This window comes from Pinus tabuliformis, chromosome J (assembly GCF_031772625.1).
Source record: "Pinus tabuliformis cultivar Carrire ecotype Pingquan chromosome J, CPIR1, whole genome shotgun sequence".
Taxonomy (NCBI): domain Eukaryota; kingdom Viridiplantae; phylum Streptophyta; class Pinopsida; order Pinales; family Pinaceae; genus Pinus; species Pinus tabuliformis.
In genome coordinates this window covers 1,531,856,402-1,531,871,154 of record NC_142295.1, presented here as the reverse complement: position 1 = coordinate 1,531,871,154, position 14,753 = coordinate 1,531,856,402, and positions in this window count along the sequence as shown.

Genomic DNA, 14,753 nt, shown 5'->3' with positions numbered 1-14,753 from the left:
TTTGCTCGGTTGGCCCATAGGGAAAGCTTCAGTTGGGAGTCCCAGTTTCTCTAATTTTTGGCGGTGGTCTTTTTTAGCACCCTTACGATAGTTTTGTTGGAGGACTCAACCAAGCCATTACCTTGAGGATAACAAGTAGTGGAATGCCCGATAATGATATTGAACTTACGACAGAAGCTGGTGAACTTGGCATATTTGAAGACCTGAGCATTATCAATGATAATTTTGAAGGGACAACCAAAGCAGGATGGTATTTTCTCCTCCATGAATTTTATCACCACTGAATCTATATCATTTCTAGTTGGGATGGCCTCTACCCACTTGGTGAAGTAATCTGTGGCCATCAATATCCAATTGTGTTGGCCACTGGATGGTGGGTTTATTTCTCCTATGAAATCTAGTCCCCACTGTCTGAAAGGTTCTTCCACATGTACCAGAATCAGGAGGAGAGGAGAAAGATTTTTCCTCTCAGCAAACACTTGGCACTTCTGACATGACCTGACCTGGGAATGAACATTCCCAAACAAATTAGGCCAGTAGAATCCTGCCTTGAGGATTTTATGTGTTGTGGTCTTCCAGTTGTAGTGTCCTCCAAAAAATCCTTCGTGAAGATCCTCTATCATCTTATGGGTTTCACCCTCCACCAAACATAACAACAATACCCCTGTTGGGTCCTTCCAGTAGAGTAGGCCATTGGATATGATATATTTCTGCGCTTGCAACCTCAGAGCTCGGTGTTTGGATTTATTTAGCCCTAACAGGAAACTCAGGAATAAGAGATAGTGAACGGTGTTCTTATACTAGGTTGACCCCTCATATTTGGCATAGATTTTCTGCTCAGATGTTTTAATCTCACTTTGATGATCCTCGGGGTTGCCTTCCTCTGTGATTAGGTTTATCCCTAGAGCTTGGAAATTGGATTCGGATAAAACCTTGGCCAACCCTTGGTCTGTAATGAGCTTGGTAGGCCTTATTTCTAGCTCATATTCTTGTATTTTTTCTATCCACCAACCCTTCTTTCCTTCGCTGTCTCCTTGCACCACGATGTCCTTGACTGCTGTCGTTGGGACAAATGTTATGATTTCTGATTGCAACACATATATATGAGATGCATTAAGAGTCTTGACAAGTGCATAGGCTTGTTTCTCCAATATATTATATTTCAGCTTAGGATCCCTCAGGACTTGGCTAAAGAAGGCTATGGGTTGTTCATAACCCTCTTTATTTTTCTGTAGCAGCACTGCAGCAATAGTATGTGGGGAGGTGAAAGAAAAGATGGAGAAAAGCACTGAATAGTTGGGGTTGACTAGTACCGGGCCTGGACCAAAGCTTCTTTAATTCTAATGAAAGAATATTTGGGGGAAGAGCTCCACCTGACTTCATTTTCCTTCTTGAGCATGTCCATAATACCCTTGATAATTTCTGCGTAGCTGGGTATGAACCTCCTCAAGAAATTTATTCTCCCAAGAAAGGCTTGAACCTGTTTCTTATTTCTAGGATGGGGAATATGGTTGATGGCTTTGAATCATTCAAGATTGATATTTACTCCTTCCTGCACTACTATGTGTCCAAGCAGCTTCCCCTCGTTCAGGGAAAACTTAGATTTCTTAGGATTCATAGAGATACCATACCTCCTGCATTTTTCAAATGTGAGGTTTAAGTGGAGGATATCCTCTTCATCAATTTTGGAAAAGACTATGATGTCGTCCAAGTAGACCACCACAAATTTGTCTTTCTCCCTTACGAAAGTTATTTCCATGTCCCTCTGAAATGTGGCACTTGCATTAATAAAGCCAAAGGGCATGCGAGCGTACATGAATGTTCCCCATGGGGTGATGAAAGTAGTTTTCTTTTGATCTTCAGGGTGGACTGCCACTTGGTTGTAGCCAGAGAATCCATCCATCATGGACATTCTGGCTTAGCCAACCACCTTCTGCAATATATAATCCATATTGGGCAGCGGGCAGTTGTCTTTCAACAACACCCTGTTTAGATTTCAGAAATCAACACACAACCTTATTTCTCCAATCTTTTTCTAGACAGGGACTAGGTTGGCCACCCATTTAGAGTACCTTAAAGGCAATATGATCAATATGATCTTTGCCTGTAGCAACTTTCTAACATATTTTTCAATGGAGGGGAGTAAGAATGGATTTATTTACATGAATTTCTATTTGCATGGCTTTATTCCACTCTTCAAAGGAATCTTATGCTTAATGATGTTAGTATCAAATGCTTTCAAATCCTCATAAGACCAAGCAAATACATCCTTGTAAATTTTGAATAGATTTATATACCTTTCTCTGTATTGCCAGGAGATTCCTTTTGATAGCTCGATCATCTGAGGTTCCTCCTCTGATTCGATTTTGCAGTCTTCTACTTGATCATCTATCTCCGAGGCCATTGGTTGAGAGACTTTCCAATGGGACCAGTCTGTGAGGGATGGTATTCCCTTTCAGATGCAAAATTTTGTTCCTAGCCACTATGTCTTTCAATGCATTGGCTTCTTGATTTGTTTCTTCTTATTCTTGATCGATGGTGGAGTGGGAGAACTCCCCAACAACTTCTATGAATCTTTTTACCTGCTCGTCATCCTCGAATACCTACCAGTGCTTAGCATTATCAGGAATTAAAGGTCTGTATCTGACTTCTACCTCATATCTGAGGAGTGGATTTTGCAGGGGCCTAAAACTGCTTGGTGTTAAGGCAAGGGAGTCAACCATCCTGTTTCCTTCCCTGGGAAGAAATTGGATATTGAAGGCCAGGAAGAAATTACCAATTATATCCCACACTTCATTCTGGTATGTCCTCAGTCTTGGGTGTTTGGCATGGAATTGATTCATGATATGCATTACGATCAGCTTAGAGTCTCCATAGACCATTAGGAATTCAATACTCATATTTTTTGTCATTTTTAACCTAAGGAGAAATGCCTCGTACTCCACCACATTGTTGGCCGCCTCAAATTCTAGCTTGAAAGAAAGGGGTATCAGGCTGCCCTCCAGAGATACCAACAATATTCCAGCTCCATTTCCCTCTTTTGAGTTTGCCCCATCGAAGTATAACTTCCATACTTCATTTTCATTTATGCACTAGTGCTCTAACTGTCTCGTTAGGCGCACTGATGTTTCCTCTAAGAAGGTCTCATCTTCTTCTAGGAATAGGCAGGAGAGGTCACTTTATTTCCCATGCACTAGGGAATTTTCAGAGCCTTTAGCTGGGGTCACAATTTTTATAAACCTGGTTTCTCTGTATAACCTCCTTTGCTCGCCTCCAAATGTGTTAATAGTGGCATAAATTAGATCTAACTTGATACAACTCCCCACCTTGGAACCCCAAGATCTAGATAAGAGCATGCCGAACCAAGGAGGAATATCAGCCACCACTATGACCATTACCACACTCTTCACAGGGATCTGAGCCAAGTTTACCACAAGATCCTTTATCATCCTTAAGCACTTGACCCTCTTAGAGTCAAAGGAGTACATTTCCTTGTATGGTCTAGTGATCTCCAAGCCCACTTGTTCCATCACTGTTAATGGCATGAGGTTGTGTGAGGCTTCAGAATCCAACATGCAATTATACAGTAAGAGGTCATGGATTACTAGGGTCACATATAAGGGTGCATTATAAGGATCCAACTCTTCCACATGTGGCCCAAAAAAAACCATTGACCTCTCCTCTTGGAGGTTTAAACTATCATGAGTTGGCACTGAGGTAGGTGGAGGCATGAATTGAGAGACTTGAGCCTTATAATTAGGATGCTTTAGAAGCTCAGTAAGAGGAAAAATAATTTTTACCTTTTCAATCTCCCTCTGAAGATTAAATGTAGGTTGGACCTTTTCTATACCTCCTGCCTCTACTCCTTCTTCCTTACCACTGACTATTTTTTGCAAAACCGGTGCCTCCTTTTCTCCGTGTCCCTCGGAAATATTTCTTTCCTTATTTGCAAAGAATTTTATCTTGGAAGGGTCAGGATTTAGCTTACCTTTCCCTTTGCCTGGTACTGGAGGACTAACTTAGGGAGCAGTTCCCTCTTGTCGCTCTGGTTCTCTTGACCTCTTCTTTGAATATCATAGATCATACTTATGTTGTGGATGTGCTTGAATGAAATCTGCAAACTGTTTGCAATAATAATCTATGTCTTCCTCATCTGTTGTTGCTTCTCCATCATGATTGGCCTCCTAGTGAGCCATATTCTCATGTTCTTCTTCGGAAAAAGAAGAATACAAATTTCCCTGCATCTCTTGTGTATCCAAATATTGCTCATCGGGATCCTCTTCTAAATATAGAGGATGTGGGATTTGATCAAGCTATTCCTTTCTTTCCCTTGGAAGTATTTGCAATGGAGATCTTTTGTACTGCGGGTTATAACCCTAGTTGTTGACTTGAGCATTCTGTTTGGAGAGGCTCTTGTTCTCAATTTCAAGCTTTCCAACCTTTTGTGATAAAATCCTGATGAGTTTTTCCAGTTCATCCATCTTTAGGTCTGGTGATTCTCTATCTCGACCAGAAGAGGATGCCTCTTCTCTCCCTCTTTTATTCTCAGTAGGTTCTTACTTTCCTCTTGACTTTCATGCTAAAGAGAAATTGTCTTCCACCTCAAGTGCATCGATTTGGAGTTGATCTAGAGTGAGATACTTTCTTTCCCTTAGAGTAAATCCAAAGTTAGATTCAAAGGCTACCAAAAAAGCTACTTGAACAAAAGCTGGAGGAGGCTTTATCTCAGTTGGCAAGTTATTGTACTGCTTGTTGAAACTTCTTATAACTTTGGAGATATCCTCTTTTGGCTTCTTAATTATGGTGTTAAACTTTGTGAAGAGGTATTCATGGTTTCTCTTTTCACCCCATTTCTATGTGAATTAGTTTTCAAGTTCCTCCCAGGTAGTGATGGAGGCATTGGGCAGGGCTTTGAACCACTTTCTAGCCTCTCCATCGAGGGATTGCACAAAAATTCTCATGACCACATCTAGCTATTCCATGTTTAGGTTCTTAGTAAAGGCAGTAAAGGTTTCAATGTGTCTCTGTGTTGTGTTATCATCTTCCCCATTGAACCTAGGCAGATGCTTTAGGTAGTCCTAGGGAATTGCACTTAGAGGTTGAGGTAAATTAAGAGGTGCATATTTATTTAGCAAGAAACCTAGAAGAGCCATCTAGATTAATGGAGGGGGGTTGAGACTTGCCTGAGGAACTTGGCCCAAAAACACAGTGGTACGAGTGGCTAGAATGAATGAAGGGTATGTTAGGGCCTTAGGAAAAAATCCTAAGTAGTGAGTAACATCGAGTTGAGAGATGGATGAGGAATATTCAAAGGCTGGTGAGATGGTGGCATAGGCAGGGGGAGTTTTCTCTTTCTAGACTTTCCTAAAAATTATTTCTGGGTCAGATACAAATGGGTGTTTTTGCTGAGATGTATCTGAGCAAGTGTGAGGCCTTTTAAAAGCCAAGATGATAAATAATAATGGGGGTTTATGGAGTCGCCAAGGTGATGGTGAATGCAATCAGAACCTCTTTGTACACCTACGCAAAGAGTTCTCAACTTGTTGTATCCCAGGGGAAAAAATCCTTCAATATGTTCCTCAGTAATGGCGCCAGAAGATGTTGTAGCTCCTAGAAATAACCTCAGATTGCTTACAAGACTAGTTCCTGGGCACATCTAAATTTGGAGTGTCTCAAATGATTCACAGTAAAGGGATACCTCACTTATATTCTATATGTATATATAATGGGTTGGTTCATTCACCTAAAGGAGTAAGACATGCATTTCTGGTACTTCTTCACATATACAAATCTCAGAAATATGCATAAAATAGTGGAGGCTGAGTAGTTTAAGGAATTATAATTTAATAAGCTTTTGTAGAGTAATGATAGAGGATAAGGAGAAGGAGAAACTCAACATATAGAGCTTACAACATCAAGAATTCTATGCTTAACACAGAGAGATTGCAACTTTAAGAATTCCTACACTTATTTGAGTTACAAGCAGATATAAGGGATGAAGGAGGGATTGAATTCTACGATTCATGTAGCGCAGATTTAAAGATATAATTTCAAGAATCCATACATTCACATGCATTAACAATGTCAATACAAATGAATTTGTGATATAGTTACAGGCACTTGCATTAACATATCAAAACAAATGAAGCTGTGAGGAAGCTTGAAATATTTCTAGTAGCTACGATTGCATGAATTCGGAGAAGAAACATTAACATAAAATGGGTTTTAACAGAGGGATAACATACTATAATACTTGAAGGGGGAATCACCACCATTTCCTTGATATTCTGAAAAATTTGTATTACAAAGCCATATAGTCTGACAATAACATGTAGTGTTTCTTTAGAATTTCTGAACCTTTTTTAAGTCTTGCTTCCTCCTATTTATCAAGAGAGGAGGAGCATTGAACATTCATTACATCAAAAATATCTTCAGCCGAGTCTTAGCTGTCATATTGACTAGCTGTCTCGGCTAGGGATGGCTTTGTGGCCCAAAAATATTACAGAATTAATGGCCTCATTGAAAGGAGGCAAATTGCAAGACATCAAATAAGTAAACAGTCAAAAATAAGCATTAATAAACTATCTCGGTGCCCATCCCTGTAATTTCTTCTGCTTCAGGTTGTAGTGGGCTCATCGTATGGTCTCTTGTGCTGCTCAGTTGACTCCCGTCATTTCTGCCTTTACTGCTCGAGCCATTCATTATTTAAAGCTGGGAGTGGGCACCATCAACTTCATGTCGCAGTACTGAAACAGAGGATCCTTGGGCAGTACTTCATCTCTCTCTGTTATGGGACACCATGCCTAAAAATTGAATCCTCCTGAGCTACCAAGTCTCTTTTCACTCCTGTCAGTGTTGACCCTGATTTCGTGTCACAATGGGCTTTTCTAAATCAGCCCATGCTGGTTTTGAATGCACCACCTGTTTCCCTTAAAGCCATAGTTTCTGACCCATCATGCCTTTAAAACCCTGCCTTGTACTATCGATGCCCTAATTTGCCCGGTGATGCTCTCTTGGTGGCAATATGGAGGACTTTCCAACGCTGGCCTTTAGCTAAAGAAACGTTGCGGAACATACGAGTGACAATCCTCCTTAGCCCTTTCACTTTTACCCCCTTTCTGTGATTTTCTTCATATGTCCGAGGGTTAAAACGAGGTACTTAACCCGAGGGTGCTAGAGCCACTGAACTACCTGTCGAGGGAATTTTTCCTTTGTTATATGAAATCTCATATATTGATGATTTCCGATGCTTTCCCTTTATATTTCCTCTAGACTCCTGCAATCACCTATTTGCGGGGTCGGCCCCACTGCAAGCATCGCATATTGCAATCGGGAGAAGAAACCTCTTTACCTTATTTCATAGCGTTGGCCGACTTGTCCGGACGCAAAATCCTTATAAGACAGAACACATGAGATATTGCATCCTAGAGGATTCCCCGCATATCACAATCGAAATCCTAGAGGGACTATGATGGAGAAGGGACTTGACTTGTATGATTGTCAATATGTGATTGCGATGGGCGATGTCATCACTGCCACATGTCACCCTATGAACGGTGACACATGTCAACCAGAAATGTCCCCAAAGGACCCCTGAAAATGCCGAATCTACATGTCACGTGTCCTCCATACTGCCACATCATCATGATGTCAGCTGCCATGTGGATCTATAAGGACCAATGATATTCTGCCACGTGGCCCCCTGGAGGAGAGAGAAAAAGGCTCACATATCCCTGTTTTTGCGTTGATTTTCTTTGTTAAAGGTTTTCGGCCCTGCTCAACGATTTAACATTATATCAACGCTTCCCCGCATTTCCTTAAAGGATCGCCCATTGGGCCTATCGATCGCCGATTTTATGATATGCCAGACGTACGGGATGCGAGATTGCCCACCGCCGATCTCCGATAGGCCTGGTCCCACTCATATTCCATTTGTGATATGCGATGAGCACCGAACCTCTGATATCCTTCTCTCCTTCCCGTTAAAAGACAACAAACCCTCTGAACCTTAACAGGCCATATCTTTTGATCCAAAAGTCCATTTTCAAACTTCCTTATACTATTGGAAAGCTCATTCCGGGCACTATGCAATGGAGGGATTCTGATTTGGATTTAAGTGCTCATGTGGCCTAGAAGATGGACTCAAAATTCATTGCATCTTTGGAAACTTTGATCAAATGAAAACTCATAATGCATTGAGTAACAACAACTACTTTCTTCAAGCATCATTTTGTTTTGCATATTATGATCAGCAAATTGCATACTTTCAAGATGTACATTCAAGCTTGAGTCAAAGGAATCAAGTAGAGGAATTTGTTTACCATTTGCATCATAATGTGTTGTATCATCTCGGTAAGAAATATGTTTCTATTGATGGTAACATGGACAAAGCCAAGGATTTCATTGAACAACTCCAAATGGTATATCAAATAATGCAAGATCAACTTGAAAAGAGCAAAGGCAAGTACAAAAAGAGGCATGATAAACATCGTGTAGATCACAAGTTCCAAGTCTGTGATGAATGGATCAAGATTGGAAAGGTGAGGGAATTGTACCCTCACTTGTTGGACAACTGAAAGTGATATTTTGGGGTCCAAAAGGCTTCTAGTGGGGAGGAATGATCAGGTGCTCAAAAAAATAGCTCAAAATTCAAAGTTTTCGAATCGGTGTGGAACCTAGACGACCACATAGTGCTCGTCATCCTGAATCTGACGCAACTCGTTTTGCGTGAAACGAACACCGTATGCTCCCAGAATCATGTTCTGTTCACTTTCCCAGATAGACAAATTTTTCAAAAATATTGATAGCCTAGTCAGCAGTCTGTACTGCTGACATGGCACTGACTGGGCAGGTGTATGTGGCAGGTTGAATAGTCAACATTTTTTGGTGAATCATATTGTGCCAAGTGGCACATTCTCATTGGGTAGGAATCAACGTTTTTGATTGGCTAGATTGGTGGCCAACCACGGGATGACACATGGCCCAGCCGGAGGCCGCCACATGGCAGCTCGGGGCCACCAAAATTATGGGTTGAAGTCTAGGCAGTAGAAATAGGGGTCGAACCTGTGACCTCACACAAAAACTCGAAAGCCTCCGCCAATACGCCATACACATAAGTCTTAACTATAAAGGGTTTCGACTTATATTTAATTTCAACATCCACGCTACTCGGGGGTAGGGTCAGCACTTGTGCACGCGTAATCATGCGACCACCAACGGAGGGGGAACGGTGGCCCAATCGGTGGGGGTGGGCCATTGGCCTTAGCCCTAGGCACATAGCCCCCATATGGCCACATTTTTTTGGATAAAAGGCGTTAGACAACATTTAACACATCTGCCAAATTCGCCTGAAATTCGGTGAAATTGTCACTCTGTTTGATTAGCAGAAGATTGAGAAAGGCCATAAATTCTTTAGTTTTTGACCAAATCGGGAGCAGAAAGAGGCTACACAGACATTTTTGGGCATTCTGGAGTCATTGGAACATGTTTAAGAACCTTTTGAGCATTGTAAACTGATGTATTCACATTTTTGAGCATAATAAAGAGGGCCAAGCCATTGGAAGTTGGACCAAGGAGATGTAGGCCAAGAGGGGTGAACTCTTTCATCATGTGCTGTTGTGATACTGTTTATGGTAATGCTTATGTATGTTATATGTTGTTGTTCAATCATTTGTTTATGTTAATTTGCACATAAAATTTACATAAAAACACTCAAAACTCATGTTTTAAACTTGCAAATAATCTCATGAATCCTTAAGCACATTTAACATATTTTGAAAAGGAATTTAGCACAACAAAACTAATTTTCCCAATCAGATCAATGCATCATTGCACTACATGTATCCTGATCAAATTATTAAGGCCTTACAACAACTCGTGCTCGTTCACAACATGTATGCTTGAACAACAGGTCTTACAACTTCCCGGGGAAATACAAATGCCTTGGACCAAAACCCTTATGATGTTCACACATACTTGGTGTTCTCACACCACTACAACTCTCATCACATATTCTCCATTTTGGCATCCATAAGAGCATTCTCTCACTACATCTCTAGCTTTGTTGATCCATATCTTCACCTAGCCTTTCTCACTACTTGACCTCTCTCTCTTTATATCTCCAACCCATGATATTCATCTGCATCCTTGTTATCATCTGCATCCATAACTTGACCCAACCTTGCAACAATATTTGCAATCTCTCATTAGCACAACTCATGCCCATTTAGGGGACGTCATTCTCCTTTACTAGGGCACCATAGCCTTTAGCTGCACATACGCACTGTCTTACTCGACTTTGTTGGGATGAAACAAATCCCACACATATTATTCTTTCTACACAACCTTCTGCACACATACTTTACTAGGACATTCACTCTCTACTCCAACTTTAATATTCACTAGGCTCTGATACCGGTTGTCAGGATTACGAAACACTGAGATAAGTGGTGGTATTTAAAGGCATCGCTACTTGGAATCCCATTGGTCACCAAGACAAATTTACATAGAGACTCTCTACCTTTAAATAAGTTACATTAGAGATGAATGCCATGGAAAAAATTGTCGGTTCTTATAAACATGAAGCTCAAAAATTACCAATAATTTGACCAATTCAAATTTACCCGAACCACTCCAACAAATATTGTGACTAATTATAATTATAATTCAACATTTATGATTCATATTAAGTTATTAATTCTCTTTATAAATTATTATTATTATTAAAAAAATACTTTAAAGAAATAAATTAAATATAAATTCCATTAATGTTTCAAATAAACTTAACCATTCCTTATAAATTTTGTCTCATGTGTACTCTTCCACCAGTGCTAAACAAAATTGCTCGACAATGGGTAAGTAGAGCTCCTGATCATATGAAGACATATGCAATTTCCAACCTCAAAAAATGAATTGATAGATTGAAAAAATGTCACAATCTAAATATCCTAGCACGAGATGTAGTATGAATGTGTCAGTTACGGTTTGGGTAGCCGAAGTATTATTTGTTATTGCAATAGAAAGATCAAAGTACACAAAAGCTTTAGAACAATTTCAAGTGGATCTTTTATTACACTTCGTGGACCATTTTCGACCAATAGTGATGAACGGCTTTCCTCTAATATCGGGTGGAGAGTTCCATGGACTATTTCAACTTGCATTCGCGATACATCACAAGACTTTGAAAACTTGTGATCGACGGATATAATTGACATCGGATCATAACCTGCACGTGATTTAAGTTTAACACGTAGAATGATGTATCAAAGGGTTGGGGTTTGGCATTGACATTGGCTCAAGAAATGAGCGGTGTTTAATCTTAATACACAAGTGTCCTAGATCCTAAGGTCCAAGATTAGTGCAACCAACGACTATAGATTTTATCGAGTTTGAAATAGGGAAGAATTTAAAGATTATATCGAGTTTGATATAAAGAAGAATTTAATTTTAAAGGTGCATTTCGATAGAATTTCAAGTAAACATACGGCAGCAATATGGTGGAGAGGATGTTGGTTGATGTAGCTCACATAAGTGTTCTAGCATCTAGCATCATGTGGTGTTAGTGAAGTTAGGAATATAAGAGCCGAATATATCTTAAACCCTAAGTTATTATTTTGAATGTAAATGTCTTAATTATATTAATTAATTAATTTTTAATTTTTTTTTTTTCAATTTTAACGTAGGGAAATAGATTAATTAATGAATAATAATTGAGAAATAGTTAATTTTTTTCTAGAAACTTTGAGTAAAGTTTTAAAATGATCTCACACATTAATTGGATCATTATCAATCTAGATCTTGGTTGTTGATTTTTCAACGAGAGATTATAAAGGAAATCAATGAGCAACTTTAGAGATCATAATGATCATTTTGTGAGGATTGACACCCATGAGGGTTTCAATAACAGAAGCAATGATATTTTCAGGGGCTTTTTTTCATCAATACTCTTCCATTTTACAAGATCCAGAGGATGAATTATCCCAACATTTTTTGTGGACATGGAGGTCGAGAGGGTTCTAAGAGAGGTTAAGTTTTCTCTGAGAGAGGTCGAGATTCCTTATGGAGGCCAATATTTCCACGAGGAGGTGGTACAAATTGCCAAGAGAGTCGTACAAATTGCTAACATAGCTGGGAGGCTAATTTTGTCTAGGTTATGAGCATCGGAGAGCTAGAGGAGCCGCACTTGTGATGTTGTACGTGTCGCATTTGCTAAGAGAGGCTATGTCAGGTTGCAGAAGGAGGTCGTAAGTCTTCGGGTGGCTAGATCGACTTGTGGAAGTGAAGACATATTTTGTTGGAGCTTTGCCGAGGTTTGCAAGAAGTATTGTAATATTCATCAGTTGCAGGATCTCTTGAAGATTAATAAAACTTTCAGATATGAAGAACTGGTTTTTCTTTTTGGGGTTTTTCTAGGGACATTTTGTCTGAAAATTTTGTGCCGATTTTATGTATAATAATTTTGACCAAAATTAAATACATTGGATAATTACCGGTTGATTGCAATAAGTGATATTTTTATCGATTTTTCACACAGTAAACATTTTATGTTTATTTAATTAGTCCCTGCCTATTGACTCTCGATTATTTTGTCGAGTTTTTGCAATTTTAACCTTGAGTGAGCCTTGATGTTTTATTTTTGGTATTTGCCAGTGACAAATAATTTTAAATTAAAAAAAATAAATTGTGAGTGGTCATTCTGTTGGTGAGTGCTCTGACACTAACACTATTATTACTTCTCTATCCAATGAAGCCAAAACTGACAGGGTTCCAGGTGACTTACATAAGCCTAAACAAATCTCCATAATGTTGATACTTTTGTGCATGGAACGGTAGGATGGGCATTAACGACATTGCTAAAAGAATTGACAAATTTTTGGTGGACTCCAACTTATCACTTAGAATGAAAAGACCAAAGTCATGGAATTTCTTCTCGGATATATCTGATCATGATGCCATGATCCTGGAATGGCAAGATGACCTGGAGGACATAAAAATATTGTTCAAATTTAATCAGATGTGGGTTAATGAGACCGATTTCCAGGACCTGGTTCTGCAATCTTGGTCTAGCCCTCTCTCTCTCCAAAAAAAATTGATTCGTCAAGGGTGGTTATTACAAAGTTGATGAGGATGAAAACTATGGTAAGGAAGTAGATTAAAAATAAAAAAACAAAATCTCAGAAAGGAGCTTCAATCAATAGACATAGAAATTGCCCTGCTGATGGATCCTATTGTACCGGGCTATTTTTCTATATATCAATAATCAACAATTTTAGAGTTGTGTTCCAGAAAAGACAAAATCCTAAAACTACAGGAAGAAGATTGGCGTCAGAAAAGCAGACTTGCATGGATCAAAGGAGGTGATCGAAATACAAATTTTTTTCATAAGGCTGCGTCCAAAAGAAAATAAACAAAATCTATTTGGTGAATTAAAGATGAAGCAGGGCACACTTATACATCCATCAAAGAGATCAAAGAGTTAGCATATCAACATTTCAAAAACCAATTTCAGGAAAAAGAGGATACCCATATGGTTGATAAGATGGAACTAATCGACCTCTTTCCTACTTGGATCAGCAATGGAAATACTTCATTGATGGACATTCATATTTCCAATGAGGAGCTGCTACAAACCCTCAAGGAGATGGCAAAGGACAAAAGTCCTGGACCTGATGGTTGGCCTTGTGAATTCTTTCTTTTCTTCTTTGAATTGATGGGCCCGGACTTGGTTAAGATGATGGAAGCGGTCAGAATCTCCGGCAAAATCCCAGGTGCTATCAATTCAACCTTTCTCACTCTCATTCCTAAGAAATACAATCCTCTATCTTTCATTGACAGTACACATATTTCATTATGCAATTTCGTATATAAAATGATGTCCAAACTTATTGCTAACCGTGTCAAAAAGATCATCTCCCCACATATTTCGCAAGAAGAGTTTGGCTTCTTGCCCAACAGGAGAATACAAGATGCAGTGACCATTGTTCAAGAAGGCATACATTCTGTCAAATCAAGGAATCAAAAATCATGTTTCATGAAAATAGACCTCATCCGGGCCTTCGATTGTATTGATTGGGAGTTCCTCACTATGATCCTATACAAAATTGGCTTCAAACACAGACATGTCAGATGGATAATGGCCTGTATCAAATTTGCAACTATCACAGTTCTCATCAATGGGGATCCCACAAATTTCTTCAAAATGAACAGAGGACTGAGACAAGGTTGCGTTCTATCTCCCCTATTGTTTATTCTTGTGATGGACACATTAAGTAGGGGAATCATCTCCATGAAAGAGGTCAGCGTCATAAGACTTTGTGGGATATCTAAAAATAGTCAATTATCACATCTGATGTTTGTTGATGATATCATGTGTGCTGGGGAGGAAAAATCACTGAATGGGAAGCATTCCACAAGATTTTTCTGAATTTCAGCAATGCATCTGGGCTTAATATTAATAAAACAAAACATAACTTATTTCTGATGATGGTTCCTCAATGGAGGTAAACGGAATTGCTGCCATGTTTGAGATAAAGATATGCCCACTTTCAAATGGCTTCAAATACTTGCGATGCCATTTGACCTGACAATTACAAGCTTTCAGATTGGGATTGGCTAGTCAACAAATTCAAGCGAATGTTATGCCACTGGGATCATAGGTGGTTAACTCTTGGAGGTAGGGTTGTCATGATTCGAGCGGTATTCCAAAGCATCCCTGTATATTGGATGCATATATTTCACATCCCTCAATCTGCTAT